The following is a 26424-nucleotide window of genomic DNA, read 5'->3' as shown; positions in this document are numbered from 1 at the left end:
GAGGTCTTGAATACTTGAATAAACACTTGAATAAACGTTAAATTATTATTATCGCTGTGTACAAGATCAGGTTCAGTTCCATGCTTATTTTATTTACTCTATAAGCTATTCCACCCGAAAGCTTGTTACTATATAAATATGAACATGTTACTTTATAAGACAGTGTGTAATATTATGTTGTTGTTTTTTTTAATATATTTAATAAGCTACTCAATCAAAATAGTAAACACAAGTACAAGCCAAGAATACTTAGAATACTTAATTATACCTTTAAGTATATCTCGATCAACAAGTATAGTCCAAATATACTTACACTTTTCTGTCAGTATAAGTCAAGTATACTTAAGTGCAATTTGAAGTATATTTCTGAGAACTACATAAAGTATATTTCTGAGAAGTACATAAAAAGTAGACTGAAAGTATACTTCCTTATTTTTAGTTTAAAAGAAGTATACTAATAGATCACTTGAATAAACTTCTTTTTCGTAAGGGGCGCTTCTCTACAGCCACCAACCATTGCTTTTTCACAGAAACGCTAGTGCTGATAACCATTTATTTTAGAAAAACATGTTATTGAGGGTGAAAATGTGACTCTCTCCTGTAACTACAGTACAACTGGTGTCACTAACTCTCTCCAGTGGTATTGCCAGAATCTCAGAACAAAACCAGAGATTTTACTCTCGTCACTGAATATTTAAGGAAATCTGAGCCTGGTCTTCGTCTGTATTTAAAAGCTACAAAAGAAATCAAACGTGTGGAGCTGGAGATCTCCTCTTCTGAAGTATCAGACTCTGCTGTGAATTACTGTGCTCTGCAGATCACAGTGCGGGAAACACAAGAACACACAAAAAAAAACTGATATTGAATCTGCCGTACATTACACATTCTGCCTGTTAATTTCAAAAAGATCAATTTCACTACGAAATTAAATGCAAATCTTTTGTCAAAATCTTTAGATAAAAGATACGCTGTCTTTTTGACATTATGAAGCAACAGTGTGACAGTAATAAACAGATTTTTAGATGCACTCCTTTCCCCAGGAGGTGAGGAAGGAGGAGCTTAACGTATTTTACTGAACCTGACAGAGACCGTCATAAGATCATTCAAGCTGAGACTGTAAGCACACACACAATGATCCTCCATTCAGTTATTCTGTTCTCTGCTTTAGTGTGTAAGTACCATCACTTCAATGATGTCCTTAAATTATCACAATAAAGTATGTCAAGTAATTTTTTATAATTATATATTGTCCTATTTGTGGCCTTAATATATTAATGTGCACTATAAGTGAATTAACTTCTGAAATGCTCACATTTTACCAGCATAGTGATAATATTTGAACCCTCTGAGACTATTTCACTTTTTTTTGCAGGTGCCAGTAATGGAGATACTATTACATCAGACAAAACACAGGAGTTTGTAGCCGAGGGTTCAACTGTTAAATTATCCTGCAGTTATTCTTCTGCATGGTCTTTACTTTGGTACCGTCAGTATCCCGGATCAGCTCCTGAATACCTTGTGCTTATTTCAGACACTGCAAAAGATGTGAAGCCATCTGAAGTAGATCAAAGATTCACTACTAAGATCAGAAAAGAAAGTCAAAACCGTGTGGATCTGGAGATCTCCTCTGCTGAAGTATCAGACTCTGCTGTGTATTACTGTGCTCTGAGGCCCACAGTCACAGGAAACACTAGAACACTGTACAAAAACCTACTAGTGTTCCACAGTTCAGGAGAAATGGCACCCTTAAATCTTGAATTATATACAGACCCCTCTGGCAGAAGCATCTTCTTGCCCATTCAAAGCAGCCACATTAACTACAAATGCATGAATATTAGAAAAGTGTTTAGTTTAGTTTAAAGCATTATGGCAGAAATCACTCATTAGCATCTACACAGTCAAGGCACACCTTCTTCAGATAATTTACAATAATCTGCAAAGAAAAAAGAGAAACAGGTGCATGATGCCCAGTGGTATATACAGTGAGTAAATGGCTTTACAATTTGCACACCTAGAGATAAGTAGAGGGGATCAAGCATGTGTTCAAAAAAATATTTTACTAGGCTAATCCTACTTTTGTGAAAAATTGTTCTTGGTTTCCAAAAAAACACATTTTAAGTAATTTTAAACTTTATCCACAAGAGGTCAGAATTGCTCCCTTCGTGTGTGAGTAGATCATGTGACATGATAAACTAAAGTAGATCTCAGTGAAACAGGGACAGAGACACAGAGTTTTTTAAAAGCACTGTTGAGTGAATTTCAGTTCTTTTACCTCAGAGAACAAGTATGCTTAGATGGGCTTTGATTTCCCTGTGTTTCATAGCACATTATGATGGTAAGCAAAACATTTGATGAAAGAGTTTCCTTTCATTTAGGTTATTAAATTTTTAAGTTTACTTTGCAAATAATTCATGTCAATGACTTTAACTTTTTTCTTTTTCCAGTGTCCTCGGGACAGGACAGGGTTGAACAATCTTATAGAGAAATGCCTGCAAGTGAAGGAGATCAAGTTATTTTAAGGTGTAATTATACTACCACTAGTAATAATCCATACCTCTTCTGGTACAAACAGCTCCCAAACAGATCACCAACATTCATTCTAAATAAATATACAATTGGTGAAGGAACTACTGAGGATGATTTTAAGGAGAGATTTTCTGCAACATTGGACTCCACATCAAGATCAGTTCCTCTGACAATCCAGGATGTGTGTGTGTCTGACTCTGCTGTGTATTACTGTGCTCTGAAGCCCACTGTGACTCAAACACACTCAATGCTCATACAAAAACAGGGGAAGTGCTCAATTATATGACTAAGTGCAAATCCACATGCTGTTGACTTCTATCCCACAGCAATAATATACTGACTGTGTAATTAAATATATATATATATATTTAAAATGATTTCATAATTTCATCTGCTCTATACATTTTAGTTTTACATAAGGTATATATGCTAAAATCTATCTTAATTTTTTTGTGTAAACCTGCATAAAAATGATTATTTCTTGACCTGCGTGAGCAGATATGACATTTTATACTAAATATAATATTTGTTTTTAAATTGTGTGTATATGTGAGTTTTTTTGTTTGTTTTGTTTTTCATCAAACTGACAGAGGATGAAAGGAGAGGAGTTTAACATAGATGATCTTGTTACACTTGCTAGACTGTCACAAAGCTCAGTCCTGCTGTAGTGAACACACACACACACACACACACACACACACACACACACACACACACACACACACACACACACACACACACACACACACACACACACACACACACACACACACACACACACACACACACACACACACACACACACACACACACACACACACTGATACTTCATTCAGTCATTCTGCTCTCTGCCTTGGCATGTAAGTGCATTTGTGCATGTTTTACATGCATTTGCATTTCTAATTTTAGAATATACGTATATATTTTTTTCAAAAAATTTTTCATCTTAAATGCTAAATCTTTTTTTTTTTTTGACAAATATTTACTACATCCTAAATTTATTTTTTCACAATGACAAAGACAGTAACATTAAAATTGTATATAATTGTTAACTAGTATTAATTGATTCAAATCCTTGTAATCAATCAATTTCAAAACTAAAACTATTTGAAAATTAAAATGTTCTTTTGTTCTTTTCCAGGTGTGAGTTTTGGAGATGAAATCACAGCAGACCGCAGTGAAGAGTTTGCTGCAGTGGCTTCAACTGTTACATTATCCTGCAGTTATTCCTCTGCATATTTACTTCTATGGTACCGTCAGTATCCCGGATCAGCTCCAGAAATCCTTGTGTTTATACATGAGGGTGTGAAAGAGACTAAGAAATCTGAGGTAGATCCCAGGTTCTCTACTAAGACTATAAGAAAAATAAATCAAACGTGTGGATCTGGAGATCTCCTCTGCTACAGTGTCAGACTCTGCTGTGTATTACTGTGCTCTGAGGCCCACAGTCACAGAAAACACTAGAACACTGTACAAAAACCTGACAACAGCTGAAGGTGTACAACTCATTTCTTTTCATAAATCTATCTGAATTAACGGTATATTATGTTTACATACTATATAACTATCAGCAGTGGTATGATAGATTTAGATTTTTTTTTAAATAACTTAATGCTTTTAATGCAGTTCGTTACACACTGTACTCTTAGGATGTTCTCCAAACCACTGACTAGTTGTTGTTTTAAATATAATTTAACTTGCTTTTTTGTGTCTAAGCTGTGGTGACTGTACAGGACCATAACATGAATACCTGATATATAGATCTACTATAACAACCAAAGCTTGATGAATGAATCAGATCACATTCTGTTTGTGTTCTGAGCATGTTGTACAAGTTAGTAAGTAACCACGATTTTGAAATCGAAAGTGAGGCTCCGGTGGGAAGAACCCCGGAAGTAAAGATAAACAACAATGCCTTGGATTACCAACCTGAAGCTGCTGCCGCGATTGACATATTGGATGTTAATATCCAATATAGGATATGTATAGTTCATTCCTGCTTCGTTTTTTACATTCTGAATTATATATAAAACAAATTTTTTTTATAAATGAATTTCACTGTATATAGTCTAAAGTAGGAAAGAAATGTTTGTACATTTTTAGAATTGACACAACATTAAACACTACAATACGCTATCACATTCACGACTCTCCTGTGATTAAAGGCGACACTTCCGGTTTTCTTCCCACCGGAGCCTCGCTTTCGATTTCAAAATAACGGCTGCGTGAAATCAGCGTATAGTGATGACACTGTGGACTATGAAACAGATCTGATCTGCTCTTTCATTTAGATCTCTGGAAGAGGGAGGGTTTAAAGCTTTGACATCTGATGTGAGCTTGTTAAGCGTCTGTTAGAGAGTCTATTTGACAGAGCATAAGGAACAAAAACAATGATACTCCATTCTGTCATTCTGCTTTCTGCATTTGCATGTAAGTAATAAAGTATTTTGAGTATATGAGTTATTCTTATTTTTAAATTTAAAAAAATGTTAAATGTGTTTTCCAGAGTGCTGGGGACAGGAGGGAATTGAGCAGTCTACAAGAGAAATGACTTTAAATGAACAACAAGCTCAAGTTACTCTAATGTGCAATTACACATCCACCATCACAAATGTAAATCTCTTCTGGTACAAAAAATTGCCAAACAGATCACCAAAGTTCATTTTGAGCAAATGAATCTATGGAAAAGGAATCACTGAACCTATTTTTGAGACAAGATTTTCTGCAACATTGGACTCCACACACTGAAAAAAAATTGGAGTAGGATTTACTTGAAAAAAGCTAGGCAACTTTTTCCACTCAGAAAATGCTAGTAAATTTACAAAGATTTGACAAGTAAAAACCTAAACATATTTATCAGTAGCTTTAATTAGAAATCTTTAAGTTAAATGTACTTGGAATATGGAATTAAGTTAACTTTACTTAACCTAGTTAAGTGAAAGTAACAAAGAAAATAAGTCATTTTAACTTGGCTAGTAAAGGGTTGATTATTATCGATTTAGTTGAAATTTCCTTTGCATTACATTTCACTCAAACAATAATATTGAATTATACCAGTCATTTATAGTATGTGTTTTACTTAGATTATCTAAGTAATTTATACTATATCATGTCAGATATTAAGCATCATGTGAATGCAAAGACCTCAATACTTGGTATGACAATACACAATGACGGTAACATTTGATGGATCGTTTTTGTGTTTGAATGTGTCATTTTGAGCAGAAAATTTACTCGAAATGTCACAAAATGGCAAGTTACTAATCCTGACAACAAAAGCAATGATAAAACAGTGTAAATACAGCTGGAAACCAGTGAAAAATGAACCTCATTAATTATTCAAGGTCCAGTGCATGATGGGAACCCCAGTATCAGAAAAGTTGAGTAATTTTTACTTAATTTTATTGAGTTGATATTTACGCTTTCATTTCTACTCGCTTGAATTAAGTACTGATATGGCATTTACTTAGTTTTTTTAATTCTTGCCTGAACTAACTTTTTCATGTAAATTACATTGTTTTTTTTTTAAGTAGTAGCCTATTTACTTCACCAAAAAATCATTTTTTACAGTGCATCAAGAACAGTTCCACTGCTGATTCAGGATGTGTGTGTGTCTGACTCCGCTGTGTATTACTGTACTCTGAAGCCCACTGTGATCACTTGTGCCTCACTTTCACTAAAAAACAGGCAGCTCTACTACAGACCAGTTCCTGTCATATATTATATACAGCACAATAAATATATTGTCAGAGAAGATCTCACTGCTGATGTGCAGACCAAAAAGATCATAAATTAAAAGCCCAGTTACATACATTACTGGCACTTTCAGATTAATCACTAAAGATTCAAATGTTCTGCAAAAATTCTGCAAAACATTTTTAGCTGAACACAATCACAATGATTTTAGGGAATATGATCAAAGTAATAGCCTATTATGATATTATTAATAATAACAGAATATATAATGGTAGAGTTGTCAATTTTTTGTGAATGGTTTCTTTAATCGGAAGTGTCTTATAAAAACAATGAACTCTTTCACTTAAACTTTTCTTGGGCTGAACAAATCTGATGAAACACATCATCAAAGTAGATAGACATGCAAATGCAGGGCAGCATTTCACAGAGAGCAGGAAGTTCTTTAGTGCCAAAGACTGAATTGCAGAGAGTCACTGTAAGAAACTGACCAGCATAGAGGTGGCTTTTCTGACTTTTTCTAGTCTCAGAGGACTGAGAGCTCCAACAAACTCATCTTTTTAACATACCATGGAAAAACACCTGAGTTTGATTTTATTCATGTCCTGTAGTAAGGAACCAACCTTTTTATGGAAGTAAAATAATGTCAAATGTTTTTGAAATAAAAAGCCTGTTGAATTGCACTACTTGAAAAAAAATAGGCATTGCATTAACCATGCTTGCATTTTAATGCATTGTATTTTTAGTGCTTACATTTTTATGGGATGAAATTCAACATGGTTGAATATTTAAGCTGTGAATATTTCAATTAAAAACATTTCAAACACCTTTTCATTATTAAAAATTCAATAATCCATATTCACCTTTCATATTTCACTTCCAAAATATTCAAACTGTTTAAAAATACAACCAATAATATTCAACAGGCAATTTTCGGTCCATTTTATTTCGCTTTGCAAATTCGCTTCCACAAATTCAGTGGTTCAAATTCGACAGTAAATTCAACATTGACGTCCAGGAACTGCAGGAAAAGCAGTAGATTGCCGAGCATACTCTCCATCTGCTGTTAGTCGACCTCACCATCAGATGGTGCAAAAGCGTGTGTTGAAGACCAGCAACAGTTAAAACAAGTAATTAATTCATAAAACTCATTTACAGCAACGTAAGTGTATTTGTGATTATTATGACGGCTGTTTTATGTTAAATTCAGTGTCTTCACGGTTACTTTTCCTGTGTAGCCTATACATGCATCTTTCTCTACCGTGAACGAGATTAATGTTATTCCCCGATGCGGATGTACAGATCCAATGTTACATTTTTGAGGTTGACATATATTTCTCTTGGTTGTTTAGTTGCCTTAACTTTATATTGTGGCGATGTGCTGCATGCAGGCTATTAGGGTTTCCCTCAATACTTAAGGATTCCCCTGCTGGACATATACAACGCTTAACGTAGCTTAATGGACTACAGTGATGTAAAAGACCAAACTCGCAGGCAGGCAGATGGACTCAGAATAACGCGCAAAGCTTAATGCTGAGCGTTTCCCAGTGATAGACTGGCATACAGATGGCTTGATGTTGGACATTCGCACATTTAGGGACGTCTCTAAAGTGTATACGACTTTGGTATACACGTTTCTAACTCCGATAGCATTTGAATAGAATGACTTACAGTCATAAAACCTACTGTAAAGTGTTCATTTAGTGTCAGGCATAATGTGCACCCTTTGGATTTTTGATATTTATTCAAATAAATTTAAGTTTGCTATTGAAGTTAGAAACGTGTATGCCAATGTTGTATGCAACTTTAGAGACGGTCCCTAAATGTGCGAATGTCCAATGTCAAGCCAATTTTTACATTTAGTCATTTAGCAGACGCTTTTATCCAAAGCGATTTACAGTTAAACTAACAATAGGAGGACAATATGCAAGTGCTGTGACAGTTTAAGCTAATGCAATACACGTATGCATACTAATATATATATATATATATATATATATGTTGATTTTATGCTAGTATATCACGAAACGCTCAGCATGAAACTTTGCGCGTTAAGTTCATATTCTGAGTCCATCTTCTTGCCTGTAGCCTATATAATAGCCTACAGCCTACTTCCCTAATAAGGTGCAAGATTGGTCTTTCATATCACTATCAACGGAAGGGAAATCCTTGAGTATGAGACCATTGACGGAAACCGATTATAATCCTGTTCATGGTAGAGAAAGCTGATGACATGTAGAATACACAGGGAAAGTAACAATGAAGTTATTGAATGAAACATAAACACAGCTTTTGTGTGTTTATCATCTTTTCCGCATATACTGACACAGATAATCATTTTCATTTTATGAATGAATGTCTTCGTCAACAACAAGCGCTTTTGCACCATCTGATGGTGAGGTAGACTAACAGCAGATGGAGAGTATGCTCGGCAATCTTCTGCTTTTCCTGCAGTTCCTGGACGTCAATGTTGAATTTACTGTCGAATTTGAACCACTGAATTTGTGGAAGCGAATTTGCAAAGCGAAATAAAATGGACCGAAAATTGCCTGTTGAATATTATTGGTTGTATTTTTAAACAGTTTGAATATTTTGGAAGTGAAATATGAAAGGTGAATATGGATTATTGAATTTTTAATAATGAAAAGGTGTTTGAAATGTTTTTAATTGAAATATTCACAGCTTAAATATTCAACCATGTTGAATTTCAGCCCATAAAAATGTAAGCACTAAAAATACAATGCATTAAAATGCAAGCATGGTTAATGCAATGCCTATTTTTTTTCAAGTAGTGCAATTCAACAGGCTTTTTATTTCAAAAACATTTGACATTATTCTACTTCCATACCTTTTCCACTATATTATAGCAATATAGATCATTCAAATGTAATGTGTATCATTTATATGCATGATCTCAACACATGATCTTGTAACACGTTTCTTTCTGTTCATGTTTGCAGGTGTGATAGCTGAGGACCTGATTTGGCCAAATATGGGTTCAAATCTCATCATGAGAGAAGGAGAGTCTGTGACCCTGAGCTGCTCATATGAAACAAGCAGCAGTAATGTTAGACTTTACTGGTACAGACAGTATCCTAATAGAGAGCTTCAGTATTTAATGATTCAGGCGGCTGTATCCCAATCATCCAGTGAACTCATTAATAAAGATCTGGCTCTGTCAGATGCAGCTCTATATTATTGTGATCTAAGAGTAGAAGCCCAGTGATACAAAGTCTATGTGAAGCTGTACAAAAACTCAAATTCATTTTTCACTTTGAACATAACTGTAACTGCTACCCATAATATTTCATGCAACACCTGTTTACGGTAATGTAAGAGATTATTACTGACTACAAAGCATTTTAAAAGTGCAAATTCAAGTGTAAAACTGATCATCAGTGTTGATGAAGACTTGTGGCCTCTGTTCTGTTTTTAACTGTGACACCTGCTGATTTATTTTATTTCACTGTATTTCCTCAACTGACTGCAAACAGCATGATGTCACAGTCATGTTAGGTGTGTTCGACTTGAAGCGGCGCTGGAAAGACTGGTCTGGTCGGTGTGTGACATCAAAGTACCGCGAGAGCGATAAGAGAGCAGACGGCTCTGTATGCTTTTGAAAAGCTCTCGCGGTACTTTGATGTCATACACCGATCGTTCTACGCAGTGCTGCTTTAACCCCTCATTTACACTGAACACGTCTGCGGCGCATTACGGCTGCGACAAGGTTTTATTCCGTCCTTCACGCGGTGCCAACTCACACCGGGAGCATATCAGAAGCGGAGCGACTGGATGCGTGAAACCACGCGATTTGCCTGTCCGACGTGTTTTTCTGATTTCGAGGGTTTCTAGTACCATGGGGAAGTTGGCCAATATACGTGCAATACGTTTGGGAGTCTGCACAGGGTGTTTATTTTGAAATTGACAGTTTTTTTTTAACTTTTATTTTGTATTTCTGGTGCGACTTGGACGCGCGTCCGTCAAAAATAGACTAGGCGCCTATATTTAGCGAAGCGGCGCGGAGAGCCGCTTCTGGGAAGCTTCTGAAACGCGCCGCGTCGCGGCCGGTGTAAACACAAGCATTGACTAGAATGGGCGCGATCAGCTCCGGTAGCCGTGTCGCAGCCGTAATGCGCCGCAGACGTGTGCGGTGTAACCCCTCATTTACACAGCACACGTGTGCGGTGCATTGCGTCTGCGACAAGGTTTTATTCCGTCCTCCACGCCGTGCCAACTCACACCAGAAGCATTTCAGTAGCGGAGCGACTGGATGCGCGAGACCACGTGATTTGCCTGTCCGACGTGGTTTTTCTTGATTTTTGGGTTTCTCCCATACAGTCTATGGTTTCTACCAAGGATATTGGTGTGTAATACGTTTGGGAGTTTGCACATGGTGTTTATTTTGAATTTGACAATGTTTTTTTTACTTTTAGTTTGTATTTCCGGTGCGACTTTGACGCGCGTCCGTCAAAAATAGACTAGGCGCCTATATATAGCGAAGCGGCGCGGAGAGCCGCTTCTGGGAAGCTTCTGAAACGCGCCGCGTCGCGGCCGGTGTAAACACAAGCATTGACTAGAATGGGCGCGATCAGCTCCGGTAGCCGTGTCGCAGCCGTAATGCGCCGCAGAGGTGTGCAGTGTAAATGAGGGGTAAATGAGGGGTTAGTCGACCCCGTTTAGTTTCTAGTCTTAGATTTCATTGTCTGTATTTGCCTGTGTTTGAGTCATTGTCGTGGTTTTCTCATTTGTTCTTTTCTCATTTGTTCTCCTTTTCCCGTTTCTTCGATTGCCAATGCCATCCTCCATAGGCTATGCTATCGCTCTTTGTGTTTATTAAACGTCTAATATTATTGTTCATCCTGCATCATGCATTATCCTTGGACTTTACACCCAACCCATGACAAATTACTTTTGAAAAGGGCAGATTTTCTAAACAAGGCCAATTAGATCACAATTCTATTAAAGTGGATATGAGACCGGAAAGTTCCGGGGTGATTTACAGACAATGCGCAAATTTAAAGGTACACTGTATGGGAATTTCTCCCATCTAGTGGTGAAATTGTATTTTGCATTCAAATGAATAGTGCTGTCTAGCGCCTCGCTTTTCAAATGCGTGTTGCAACTACGGTAGCCGTTATGTACCAATAAGCTATGACAACATATCTTAAAATAGCACGTCATCGAGTTTAACTATATGTTCTACTGTTATGCTGCCTATATAATGAATTACACAACCAAGCAATGAAAAAAAGCTTGTAATTTAGGCCGTAACATTGACTTACCTGTCGAGAAGAAAGCAGGCAACTTCAGCGTCCCTTTCAAAGTCTTTCTCCTTCATTAGCTCTTTTCACCTGGGAAAAGCTATCCCGATATTTTTTCCTTCTCGTTTTTTGAACTTGCTTTAGTAAATCACCTTGAATGATTTATTTAAATGCTCTCCCCACATTTTGCGTCTGAAAGGAAAGCTACTCTAAAAGCACAAGCAATGAGGTCAGCTGCAAAAATAACTGTCCACACCCTTTCTTTGCTAATTTTTCACTGCATGTCTTAGGAAATCCTGACCTTTTTTAACACCAAAAGAGGGTTTGCGCTAGTGCATGCTGTTAGTAAATCTAGCCCTATGGCATTATTTCAAAAAGTGTGTCGTCTGTATGTCCACTGCTACAAAATGTATACATAAAGTGGTTATGTGTTAGAGATACACAATTTCACCACTGGGGGGCAGCATCCTTTAAAAGTGCCATCAACTGTGCATGTGAGGACTTACTTGAAGACTTGAAATATCAAGAGAAGAGCAGCAGAGAGGAAACAGAGAGCTACAGTAAAGACAGAGAGACGCATTCATTAGAATATATTAAAATAATCTCCTTATCTCAGCAATGCAAAAACTGATTATTATTACTCTTTTCTTCACAACACAGGACTTTGGTAAGAAAAACAATCAATTACACCTCAGTATCTGTTTTAGTTACAGTACTCAATATATGTAAATTATAAATAGTTAAATCTTTTTTCCAGTGTGCCAGGGACAAGACAATGTTGAACAGCCTTCAAGAGAAATTAATGCAACTGAACAAGATCGAGTTACTATACTGTGCAATTATTCTACCACAGCTACAAATGCTTATATCTTCTGGTACAAACAGCTATCAAACAGATCACCAACATTCATTCTGAGTGAATTTTCCTTTGGGAAAGGAACTACAGAGCCTGAATTTAAGAAGAGATTTTCTGCAACATTGAACTCCACATCAAGATCAGTTCCTCTGACAATCCAGGATGTGTGTGTGTCTGACTCTGCTGTGTATTACTGTGCTCTGCAGCCCACTGTGACTCAAACACACTCAACACTCATACAAAAACATAAAATAGATAATAACTTAGAATTTAAGTTATTCTAAGAGAATTCTTAAATTCTTATAGAATTTAGATCTTGAAGTAGGCTATTCAACACTTTTATGACAAAAAATAAATAAATTAAGATTCTGAACTATTTTTAAGTTCCTAATTAAATTTGTGAGGTTTTTTTATTTTAATCATAGATGGATACATATAACAAACCATAAACAAACATATTTTAAGATTAAATGACAAAAACAAATTAAGAAACCTTTGCTGGCAGCATGAAAATATGTAATGTAGTCAGCTCAGCAAACGTAAGACGAATGTGCTATTTCTCCAATTCTTATATAAGGCTGAACCTTATGAAGAATCTAAAACTACTAAGAAAAAAAGAGATGTCTGATTGAAAATCACATTAGCCTGTCATCTCATCTAACTACATCTCAATTCAGATAGGCCTACATAGATATGTATTCTATGCAACCTTTTGCAATCTTATGCAATCTTTTTACAGTAATGTCATATTATGCACAATTTGTACAAAAAAAGGGACATTGCACTCTTTGGTTTATATAAATAAATAATCACAAATTATTCCAAAGGTTCCAAAAACTGAGGTGGTTAATTCAATGAATTCACCACCAGGGGGAAGTACCTCTTACATTCTGGTGTGATTGTGCAGTTGCTGAAAATAATCAAGAGAAGCTACTAAGGATAGAGAGATTCTCCATAAGGAGTCGCATTAGTTGTTTTTCTCTCACACTCTCCAACTCAGACCAACAACGTCAAAATGGGCAATTATTACTCTTTTCTTTACGGCACATGATTTAGGTAAGAAGAACAGTCTTTCATCATTTACACTTTGAGTATCTGTATGATTGTTAATTTATGCTTCATCTCCTCCAGTGTGCCGGGGACAGGACCGTGTTGATCAGCCTTTCAGAGAAATGACTTCAGATGAGGGAAATCAAGTGACTTTACTGTGTAATTATACACTCATGAGTTCTGCAAATGCTTATCTCTTCTGGTACAAACATTCATTCTGAGTGAATCTACAGTTATTAAAGGAACTACTGAGAATGAATTTAAGGGGAGATTTTCTGCAACATTGGACTCCACATCAAGATCAGTTCCTCTGACAATCCAGGATGTGTGTGTGTCTGACTCTGCTGTGTATTACTGTGCTCTGAGGCCCACTGTGACTCAAACACACTCAACACTCACATTTCTCTGACATATATTGGTGACAAACCATAATGAATCAATACTCAATTGTAATTCAATTATAGTAAAAACATAGTAGTTGAGCAACATTAAATACAATATTTTAATGTACAAGTCTCTTATTTTTCACATATACCTACTGTAAGTACAATAATGTTAAGTGCTCTATCTTCTATCTTCTAGAAAAATAGTGGATCTGTGTTTGAACCAAAAACTGTGAAGAGACTGAGAAAACAAACATCAGAACATTGAAAAGTCTCAAAAATAGACCAAGAATTCTTAAGGAGGAGGAGACATTCAGTATTCAGGAACTGTGGTGCAGTCAGACTCATGAAGTTCTCTGCATGTGTGACAGTGTTAGTACAACCTTATCAAAGAGAGGCTGAAACAAGAGTCTACTATAGATTTCAACAAGTTTTTGTTGACAAGTTTTTGTTTCGAACAAGTATTATTTAACAATTACTGTGATGGCAAACTGGCACAAAATTGTAGTCTTCTTTCTCACATATTTCTGGGGTAAGTCAAATTCTGTAAGTATATACATGCTGTAATAATCCTCTAATATGAATATGGGATCCTCATCAGTGATGTTATACATTACAGGATGTGATTCTCAGGACAGTGTTGAACAAAGTACATTTCAAACTGCTGTTGAAGGAGCAACTGTAACAATCAACTGTCGATATGAAACCACTGATGTTTCACCATATCTCTTCTGGTATCAGCAAAAAGTGAATGGATTTCCAGAATACATGCTGAACAGATTCGGTACTGATGACAACCAGTTCAAGGATAGATTTAACAGCGATCTCGACACAACTTCAAAATCATTTCCATTGACAATCCAAGATGTGCGTGTGTCTGACTCTGCTCTGTATTACTGTGCTCTGAGGCCCACAGTCACAGGAAACACAAGAACACTGTACAAAAACCTGACAGCTGAACGTGCACAACTAATTTCCTACCATAAAATCTATCTGAATTAAAGGTAGATTATGAATTTATAATATATAAATAAATATGTGAACCTGGTTGGACCACAAAACCAGTCACAAGTCGCACGGGTATATTTGTAGCAATAGCCAACAATTGTATGGGTCAAAATTATCAATTTTTCTTTTATGCCAAAAATCATTAGGATATTAAGTAAAGATCATGTTCCATGAAGATATTTTGTAAATTCCTTACTGTAAATATATAAAACATTTATTTTTGTGAGTGAATGCAGCACAATCATAAACATAAATGGACAACTTTAAAGCCGATTTTCTCAATGTTTCAATTTTGCTTGCACCCTCAGATTACAGATTTTCAAATAGTTGTATCTCTGCCAAATATTATCCTATCCTCCTAACAAACCATACATCAATAAAACGCGTATGTATTCAGCTTTCAGATTATGTATAAATCTCATTTAAAAAATGTTTTACCCATGTGACTGGTTTTGTGGTCCAGGGTCACATGTGAAGGTGAAAACTAAGCAGTGATATGATAAAGTATGCTTATTTTTCTTAATACTATTAATGATATTTATTCACACTGTACTCTAGGATGTAAATCAATGACTAAACAGTTCAACTTGCTTTTTGTCTATGCTGTGCCAACTACACAGAACCAGATGAATACCTGTTTTAGCACCTCTAAAAATAAATCCCTAAATTTGTGCTGTGTACATATACACATCTAAACTGAGAATAACTGCTGATGGTTTATGTATCTAAAATACTGAAACAGCCAAAGTATTTGCAAAATAAGGCAGATCATATTCTGTAGGTTGAGATCTGTGGATTTATATTATATGACAGAGATTGTAAAAAAAAACACAAGAGGGTGCTATTCACTATTGCAGTAGTGATGACACTGTGGACTATGAACATGAAACTGATCTGCTCTCTCATAGAGCTCTCTGGAAGAGGGAGGGTTTAAAGCTTTGATGTTTGGTGAGATATTGTTAAACTTTAGACAGACCATAAGAAACACACACAATGATACTCCATTCTATCTTTCTGCTTTCTGCCTTTTCATGTAAGTAATAAAGTGTTTTGTGTTTTGCATCTACATCAATTATTCTGAGCAGCCATAATACTTGTCAAGTATAAAGTATATTCCTTTATGTTGTATATTGCATTGTATGCTGATACATCTCAAATAGATTCAATTGAAACACCAGTTCATTAAAGATTTGATCTACTTTTGCAGATGCAACGTATGGAAATGAAATTAAACCAACCGAAACAGAGGAGTTTGCTGTCGAGGGTTCAAGTGTTAAATTATCCTGCAGTTATTCCTCTGCTCGTACACTTCATTGGTACCGTCAGTATCCCGGGACAGCTCCTGAATTCCTTGAGCTCATCTCAGACGGTGCAAAAGAAGCTCAGAAGTCTTCCAGATTCACCACTGAGATCAGAAAAGAAAAACAAAACTATGTGGATCTGGAGATCTCCTCTGCTGCTCTGAAAGACTCTGCTGTGTATTACTGTGCTCTGGAGCCCACAGTCACAGGAAACACTAGAACACTGTACAAAAACCTGACACAACTGAAAAGGCATTGATGCCTTCTACTTAACAGACTGAAGCACATAACAATTAAAATAATAACATTCCCTGCCAATGCAGACACTTACAACAAGAGTGATAGAACACATTCAAAGGCCCATGTTTAAAATTAGATATAATAACTTTGTACAAACCTAACATTAAAGTCATTATTATGTGCTGTAAGTGAAAGTGAAAATTTCACAATGTAACTTCTACCAGCATTTATAAAAAATAAAACAACACAAAATAAAATATGCAGGGAGAGAAGAAACAGTATGCAGACTTTATTTTCTTGAAAAATTAAACTACATTAAATACATTTTGTAATGCTTTTGGGTAACCATATGCACCAAGCCTCATTAGGCAAGGCAAGGCAAGGCAAGTTTATTTATATAGCACATTTCATACACAATGGCAATTCAAAGTGCTTTACATAGAAGAAATTAAAATAATAAAAAGAAATAAGAATAATTAAAACAGTTTAGAAAAATTAAATAAAATACAGTACTTTTAAAAATAAAAAATAATATTATTATAGATCTTTCCTTCAAAGGATTCCCTTAAGACTTAAATCTTTCCTTCTTTTAACCTTCAATCTTCTTACGACTTCCATCTATCAACTTTCCTTTAACTTTCTTTTCTCCCTCATTTACTCACACGTTCTTTTCACTTTCTTTAGCACTGCGTTCACATTCTTTCTCGACTTCCATCTATCAACTTTCCTTTAACTTTCTTTTCTCCCTCATTTACTCACACGTTCTTTTCACTTTCTTTAGCACTGCGTTCACATTCTTTCTCAGACGAAAACTTTAATATCGTCATTTAAACACTGTTCTACTTTCAAACCCACATTAATACACGTCACTTTCACATTATCACTTTCTTTTACCTTCTGAGTGGGCATTTACAGTTTCGGGCTAAATGCCCTGCTGACATAGGAGAAATTAAAATAATTAAAAGAAATAAGGATAATTAAAACAGTTTAGAAAAATAAAATAAAATACAGTACAGTACAAACAGTCGGACGAACAGCGGCACAGTGCTCAATCAGTAAATGCATAGCTAAACAGAAGTGTTTTGAGTCTAGATTTGAATGTGCCCACTGTAGGAGCACATCTGATCTCTTCTGGAAGCTGGTTCCAGCTGCGGCTGGCATAATAGCTAAAAGCAGACTCACCATGCTTAGAGTGAACCCTTGGTATTTCTAGCTGATATGGTCCTAATGATCTGAGTGATCTGTTGGGTTTATATTCAGTGAGCATATCTGCAATGTATTGAGGTCCTAGGCCATTGAATGATTAGAGGATCATTAGCTCCTCCTTTGGACATTGGACTCCACATCAAGATCAGTTCCTCTGACAATCGTACTACTGTGTTCTGCAGCCCACTGTGGGTGACAGAATTATTTAAGATTCATATAACTATTTTTAGGTCACTATTATCAAATTTGTGACACTGACCTTGCTAACTATTATAATTATACTTTTTAATACACCTCTACTCTAGATCAGTACTAGACATGTTAAGATCTTGTATCATAGCACTAATATTATTATTGGCTCTAATATATTATTATTCAACAATGAAAAAATGGGTGATTAATTATTACACTTTTCTTCACAGCACAGGACTTTAATAAGAAAGAACTGTCAGATTCAGCTCTCTATTATTGTGCTCTGGAGCCCAGTGATACAGTCTGTGTGAAGCTCTAGAAAAACTGAACTTCACTTTGATCTCACATCAAATCCACAATCTATAATTCACATAATATAATTACACTGGTGGAAACACCAGTGTGTGGTTACAAATGAAATGTCATTCAAGTTTAAGCTAAATGAAATAAAGTGAAAGAGATAAAAAAAAATTACAGATAAATAATACATATTCTTCTAGAAATGTAACATCCCACATGACTTTAGTACATCACAGCTTGACAAATGTGTGACTAAACATTACATTATCATTAGATATCTACATCTGCTTGAGTCTGCCTGAAAAAGTCTGATTTATCCAATAAATGTATTAAGAGTAATGTATAATTCCTAAAATTCTTTTATAAGGCTGAACCTTATGAAGAATCTAAAACTACTAAGAGAAACAGAGATGTTTGACTGAAAATCACATGATCTCACCTGATTACTCATCTTGATTCAAATACACAGAAATTGATTATATGTGTATATCTGTCAAAGACATTGCACTCCATGGTTTATATAATTAAAAAAATACAAATTATTTCAAAGGTTACAAATTAACTTCAAAAGCGAGGTGTTTAATTCAATGAATTCACCACCAGGGGGAACCATCCCTTACAATCTTGTGTGACTGAGAAGTTGCTGAAAATATCAAGAGAGATTCGCCATAAGGAGAGACTCAGATGTCGGATCAGTTGTTTTTCTCTTCACTCTCTTAAACTCAAGAGCAACAATGTCAAAATGGGTGATAATTACTCTTTTCTTTACGGCACATGATTTAGGTAAGAACAGCCTTTCGTCATTTACACTTTATTTGAGTATCTGTAAATGATTGTTAATTTATGCTTCATCTCCTCCAGTGTGCCGGGGACAGGACAGTGTTGATCAGCCTTTGAGAGAAAAGACTTCAGATGAGGGAAATCAAGTGACTTTATGGTGTAATTATACACTCATGAGCGCTGCAAATGCTTATCTCTTCTGGTACAAACAACAACTAAACAGATCACCAACATTAATTCTGAGTAACTTTTCCATTGGGAAAGGAACGACAGAGCCTGAATTTAAGGAGAGATTTCATTCAAAAATGGATTCCACATTAGGAACAATTCCTCTGACAATCCAGGATGTGTGTGTGTCTGACTCTGCTGTGTATTACTGTGCTCTGAGGCCCACTGTGACTCAAACACACTCAACACAAACACAAAAACCCTGTGTGAGGATCTGAGTGTTGCTTAACCTCCTATGAGATGTGACTAATTCCACTGTTATAAGGCCTATGTGAGCCTAAATACTTATTACCCTAAAAAACCACAGATGCCACAAATGCTATACAACTGCTTTGCCAATTGCTATGTAATATATTCTTTACTTTATGGAAACCTCTTAAAACAACATAATCGTACAGTACTATTTAAAACTTTTCTTTAATTCATATTCAGGTGTACTTTCAAGTCAGCATTGACAAACAAAACAAAAAGCAATTGGGAAGTCATTGTTGCTTTTTAGGTGATACTGTAATCGGATCTATACTAACAACCGCTGTTTATTTTATTTTATTTTAAAATGTTTTTGGATTTTATGTTACAATTCTGCTGGAATTTGGGACACAGAAGGTAAGATATTTTTTTAACCTGAAGATGGCGATATCTACATACACAGGACACTATACCTCATATTTACAATTGTAAACCTTTGTCAGAAACAACAGAAAATCTGCTGTTGAACATCATCACTACATCAACATGACAAGCAGGAATCAAAGCTTCTCCTCCAGCGCTGGAACACTGCTTTCAATTACATTTTTCTATTTCCTTGCATAGATAAACAAAGATGACTCACAGAATGCCTGTTTTATTATTTTTTGCCTTTAATTTCTATGGTAAGTAATCAAACCTTTATTGTTGTAAATTACTGCATTATTAAAATGACATTGCTTGTATAATTGTGCTATTATGCATTCACAGGAAGCTTTGGGAAAGACACTGTTAATCAGCCAAGTGAGACACAAACTGCCACCGAAGGACATCAGGTTACCCTGAGCTGTGAATATGAAACGCTTCAGTCTGCTCCATATCTTTTCTGGTACATTCAGAGCTCTAATGGCCTTCCTGAATATATACTGATGAAATACAAATTTGGATCAAGTAGTAGTTCTGAATTTGAAGACAGATTTGATGCCAGATTGGACTCAAACTCAGTTCGACTGTCAATCCAGGATGTGTGTGTCTGACTCTGCTGTGTATTACTGTGCTCTGACATCCACTGTGACTCAAACACACTCAACACTCACCAAAAAAATCCTGCATAAGCACCTGAATAGTGTTTAATTGCTAATTACTTCCACGATTATAATGCCTCTATGAACCTAAATGCTTAGTACACTAAATGAGAACGAGAAGTTATTATTGCTTTAACACATGGCCTATTTGCCGCAAAAGCTAAGAAACTCCTTTGTCAATTGCTCACCAAAAACAGAATTTTCAGTTTTGAGCATGAAAGTTTTAATTACATTTAGTTATTAAACTCTGAATTAAAAAGGAATAAAGATATTCATATGAGTTAAACAGACATTGTTCCTGGTTATATTTTACAATATCGGGTTGTGCATTGATTGTGAAGTCACTAACTACACACACACTATTCATAACAGCAGAGCCCCTCCCACTGCAGTCATTTATCTATCCAATCATTTTGATCATTTATCACATTTAGTTTAGTGCACATGCTATCTCAAAGAAAGACACATAGCTAACCATAAAACCATTATCAAAACCCATTTAAACTGAGGAATCAACATGAACAGATGTCTACTAGTGATCGCCATAACAGTTTCAGGTGTATATAATAAGCACTTTTAACATTACATTGTGTTTTTGGCAATAGGAACTGGCTGATGGTTTAATGTTCTTTATTGTGATGTTTCAAATTTTATTGCAGGCGCATTTGCTGATAGAATTGGTCCAATCAACAAGGATACTAATATGATCAGAAGAGAAGGAGAGTCTGTGACACTGAGATGCTCATATGATACAAGCAGCAATTATGTCTATCTTTACTGGTACAGACAGTATCCAAACAGAGAACCAAAATATTTACTGTATAAAGGTGCTCGAGCATACAACGGACAGTCTCTTATACCAGACCATCGGTTTCAGTCAACAACATCCCAAACATCCACTGAACTCATTATTGGTAAAGCAGCTCTGTCAGATTCAGCTCTCTATTACTGTGCTCTAAGAGTTGTAGCCCAATGATACAAAATGCCTGAGAGGCTTTACAAAAACTCACATACACTATTACTGCTTTGAACAAAAGCAATCACATGAGTAACGAACCATGGACATATCTTTTGTAAACCACAGAGATGATAATAAATGAGAGGATATGTAAACACCTGTTGAACATCAAAAAGGGGTTCCCCACAGTATAGTATACATTTACCTATATCCACTGTTTATGTTTTATGCTGTATTAATGGGAATACATTTTAATTGTAAATTAAGGAAGAATTATTAACTGATTGTGAAAAAACAGACATTAAAAATAAATAATGAAACTGTGTCAAATTATATGTTGATTTATGTTTCAAATAACATTCTGGAATAACTTCTGGTTTAAGTATGGCCTATCATTGACCTACAATTCATTAACAGTTTTCATTTTATTATTTAAATATTTGTGTATTTATACAAAACAATGGAAAGTGTAATGTCCATATGTTTTATTATCTGACTGTATTACTGTAATGATTCATGTCTGTGTTCCTCTGTCTTGTCCCGTGTTTAGTGTTGATTAGTCTCCCCAGGTGTTTCTGATTAACCACGCCCCCTTGTTATCTTGTTTAGCTTGTTTGCCTGTGTATTTTTAAGCCCTGTGTCTAGTCTCTGTCTTAATGAGTTCTTGTTACTGTATTTTGGCTGTTTGGTTCTTGTGTCTTGTTTTCCTAGTCTGAGTTTGTCTAGTTTTGTGTTTATTTAATAAAGTTTGCTGCACGTGGATCCTGCTTCCTCCTATCATTCAACCACAACGTTACAATTACATTCAGCCCCATGTGTTGGAAATCCTCCCTGGAAACCAATCATTTTAAAAGGTAAAGCAGCTATCAGTATTAATATGTGATGTGTTACCAAAAATAAACAAATAAGTAATGTCACAGTAGGGACATGTTTACAGTGAGAACATTTCAACCTTTTGCAATTTACCATAAAAACCCTGAAGTTTTGCACTCTATAATTATATTGTTAACCAAGTGCATCTGACAGTGCAATGAAATCCTCCTCACTATCAGTAACAAAACCAATGCTTTGAATAACAGACTTCTCTCTCAGACCTATACTGGAAAAAACTGCTTGGATACCACTCAATCAAACAATGCAACTATTGTTGGAAGCGTTAAAATTTGCATTATTTATTCTTGGTATGTACACTTACTACATGTAAGTTTACGTTCTTTTTTTATTGAATAATACCATTTTTGTAACATTATCATGTATTTTCAGAATGCAGACCAGAGGATACTGTTGATCAGCCAGATAAACATGTAACTAAACCTGAAGGAGGATCAGTCACATTACAATGCAAATATTCATGGGTTTCATCCGGTCCCTTTCCACAGGTGTATAAAATCAAGCACCTAGATTATGAATGCAGACTGCATTGTGCTTGATTAATACACCTGTGGAAAGGGACCGGATGAAATCCATGAATACTGCATCTACAACATCACCAGACCTTTTCTGGTATATCAAGACAGCAAATTACATTCCTAAATACATGATGAGGAAAAACAAATATGGAGGAGATCAGGACATTGAGTTGCAGGAAAGATTTCTCTCTAAAGTGTCATCAGAATCATTTCCACTGACAATCCATGTGTGTGTGTCTGACTCTGCTGTGTATTACTGTGCTCTGAGGCCCTGGGTCTTTTATCACAAGCCACACCCACGTTATTAATATAAAGCATATCAGTTCTCTAGGGCATTCATACCTATAATTTATGTACAGTATTAAGTATGGTATAATTTAGCATTCAAAACAACATAGTACAATTTTCCACACTTTCAAAAACAGTTCAGATCTGAAATATCAACATGGAGAGGTATTTATTGATCCTCATAATTATATCAGGTAAATCACACTTTTAACAATTCTTAAATACATGTTAAGCAGTGCATCACATCAATGAGTACAGAGTCAATTTTACATCAATTATATGCATGTGTGTTTGTATGTCTCCTTTTTAGTTTCATTGAAATAATTGGATTTGTGAAGTGTCTTATATTACTTCCAGGTGTGTTTGCTGACAGCATTGGGCCAAGTGACGAAGATACGAATATAACCAAGAGAGAAGGAGAGTCTGTGACACTGAGATGCTCATATGATACAAACAGCAATAATGTTTGGCTTTACTGGTTCAGACAGTCTCCTAATAGAGAACCTCAGTATTTACTGTGGAAAGGTGCTCGATCATTCAGCAGAAATGATAATATACCAGACCGTCGGTTTCAGTCGACTACATCCCAAACCTCCACTGAACTCATTATTGACAGTGTAACTCTGTCAGATTCAGCTCTCTATTACTGTGCTCTAAGAATTGGATCACAGTGATAGAAAATACCTGAGAGGCTTTACAAAAACTCTCAGACACAATTCTTGGTTTAAAACTCAGTTATCAAATGTGTATTATACCACATGTACCACTGAGACTGTAAATATCAGAATGTGGTAACACCTGCTGAACAGTTGAGGAGTGCGTTTAAGAGAGAATTGGTGACATGATAATGAACTAGAACAAGTTGCTGTACATGTGCTTTACAGCTAAATAAATTAGACATTTACAACCTTTACTTTTGTTTTTAAGTTTAAATTAAAAACATACAATAAATCTATTCAAAACTAGCACTGTGTTATCTGACTTCCTATATTTGAACTAATATATAATAAATATGAAAGGGGAATTATAGAAGCTGTTTCAAATTGATTTAATATGAACTGCAGGGAAGAACAATGATTGTTTAATAAAAACTGGAAGACAGCCATTTGCCTTGTAGATTATTCTAAGATCCACAGTAAGAAAATATTGCATTAAAGAGTCACCGTATCATAAGATTGATAAGTATTGATTACATTTACAGTAATTCACATTAGTTAAAATGACACTTGCTCTGTATATTTATATTATGAAAGAAAAAGGGATAGATGATTGGCTCTGATGTCACTGACTACACCCACACCATTCATAAACAGCTGAGCACCTCCCACTGCAGTATAAATCCATGCATCCATCTACATCAATTTCATTTATCAAAAGTTTATGGGTGTGCATATGTATGAATCTCAAAAATGATAAATAGCAAAACCTCCTAAAGCTGTGATCAAAACCCACTTGAAACATATTTAAACTAAGGTACAGTATTAGCATGGAGGCCTGTCTGCTAGTGATTCTCATGACAATTTCAGGTGAATATATTTCATGCTTTAAAGATCAAATGGTGTTTTTAACAAGAATGATTTTTTGATTTATGGAAAAGGGCTGATGGTTTAGTGTGCAATTGCTCTGTTATTGCAGGTGTGCTTGCTGACAGCATTGAACCAAATGACAAGGATACTAATATAATCAGAAGAGAAGGAGAGTCTGTGACACTGAGATGCTCATATGATACAAGCAGCAGTTATGTCTATCTTTACTGGTTCAGACAGTATCCTAATACAGAACCTCAGTATTTACTGTGGAAAGGTGCTCGATCAAGTGGAGGAGGGGATAAAACAGACGATCGGTTTCAGCCAACTACATCCCAAACCTCCACCGAACTCACTATTAATGGTGTAACTCTGTCAGATTCAGCTCTTTATTACTGTGCTCTAAGAGTAGGAGCCCAGTGATACAAAATGCCTGAGAGGCTTTACAAAAACGTTAAAAGCCAGCTATCAAATGTTTATCACACCACATGTATATTTTGTAAACCACTGAGACTGTAAATAACAGAATGTGGTAACACCTGTTCAACAATTTTAAAGTACATGAACAGAGTTGAGAAGAGAGGATATACTATAAGAACTTGCCGTATGGGATGTTTATCCACCTTTTTTTGCAATGTGGAATTAAGCTATTTTCTGTGAATGTGTGTAAACTTCCAACGCTTTAGCCGCTGTAGATAAATAACTGGAAAACAAACAGAAATTGAGCGTCAGCGTCAGTTCTGGCAGGCCAGGTAGTCAAGACGCTGCTAATGCATTGCTTCAACACTGTCCCGCCAGCTGATCTGCTCCAGCTGAGTTGCATTAGCTGGGTAACTCCCCTCGCTGCTCAATGGCCAAGCTCAAACAAGGCGCCCTATTTAAAGCACATTCAGTTTGCTCATACATGCTTGCTGCTCGCTACTGCTGCCCGCCACCTCCCCAGCTCCTCCTTATGCATAACGTGGCATTTTGCTTTGTCATGTTGCCTGCTCTGTTCACGGGGGGATATTTTAGCTCTCACAGTCCTAAACTGTGAGCGTTCCCTATGCTGCTGCTGTCCTCTGACTCTCTGCTATTTCATGGTGCTCATGAAAGGTCAGAGGACTCCCTGAACAGAGCCATACCGCCAAATTCAAATCAGGAACATCAACCTGTTTGCAATCTATTCAATAAAAAAATTCTTAAATTATTTTTATTGTCTGTGTGTTCTTGACTTAATGGACCTGACAGAAATGCTTTAAATGGTCAAATAATTTGCGCTACAAACTAGCATTTATGATTATGATAACAAATTAAAATAATATTATAACAAATAACAGTTTGCAATATCAAGCAGCATAACTGTCACGGGCAGGTTGAAGCAGGGAAGGATGCATGATCTAAATTGCAGCATTGTTTATTAAAGCTGCCGTCGGCAACATTTTTTTGATCATATTCAGTGAAATTGACACTATAATCCGACAGAACAACATAAATAAGATGGTTTTAGAAAAAACCCGAGCTTCTAACTCCACCTGGAGCGTGTTATTTGTTTTGCAAAAATCCACCGCTCCCGGATCATCAGGTCCAATCAGCGCAGGGGGGTGTGAGATCTGACTGTCAATCACAGGTCATGCACACGCCACAGATCCCCCCTCACTCGCGCACGTTAATATCACATGCACACGCCACGCCTGAAGTTCGCCTGGAGATTGCATGAAGCGTGATGGCGGAGAGAAAATCTACTAAGCTTCCAATTCCTCGGTTATTGCTATCTATGGATAGATTAGCCAGGGCAGCCTACCTCCGAGTCCATGGTGTTGATAGATGCTGAAGAGACGGACGCGTTCACAGAAAATCAGGTACACACTCACAGTGACGCACTGACGAGCACGACCTCGATGGGAGGGTTGCTCGCTGGTAGTGGGGAGGGGCATGAGAGTTGTAAACATTCAACATTTTCAAGTGG

At 36.1% G+C, this 26424-nt stretch overlaps 2 long non-coding RNA genes across 2 annotated transcripts; both read left to right on the top strand.

Moving 5' to 3' along the window:
* The first annotated feature begins 11203 nt into the window (after positions 1 to 11203).
* Positions 11204 to 12500, top strand: LOC309501279. Its single transcript, XR_014206845.1, has 2 exons — positions 11204 to 12147; positions 12238 to 12500. It is a non-coding gene; the product is annotated as an uncharacterized lncRNA (long non-coding RNA).
* Positions 12501 to 13641: 1141 nt separating this feature from the next.
* On the top strand, positions 13642 to 14553 carry LOC309500742. The gene is made up of 2 exons (XR_014206679.1): positions 13642 to 14301; positions 14389 to 14553. It is a non-coding gene; the product is annotated as an uncharacterized lncRNA (long non-coding RNA).
* Positions 14554 to 26424: the final 11871 nt, after the last annotated feature.

Source organism: Leuciscus leuciscus (assembly GCF_965113295.1).
Source record: "Leuciscus leuciscus genome assembly, chromosome: 6".
Lineage (NCBI taxonomy): Eukaryota > Metazoa > Chordata > Actinopteri > Cypriniformes > Leuciscidae > Leuciscus > Leuciscus leuciscus.
This window is presented reverse-complemented; position numbering and strand designations above follow the sequence as displayed.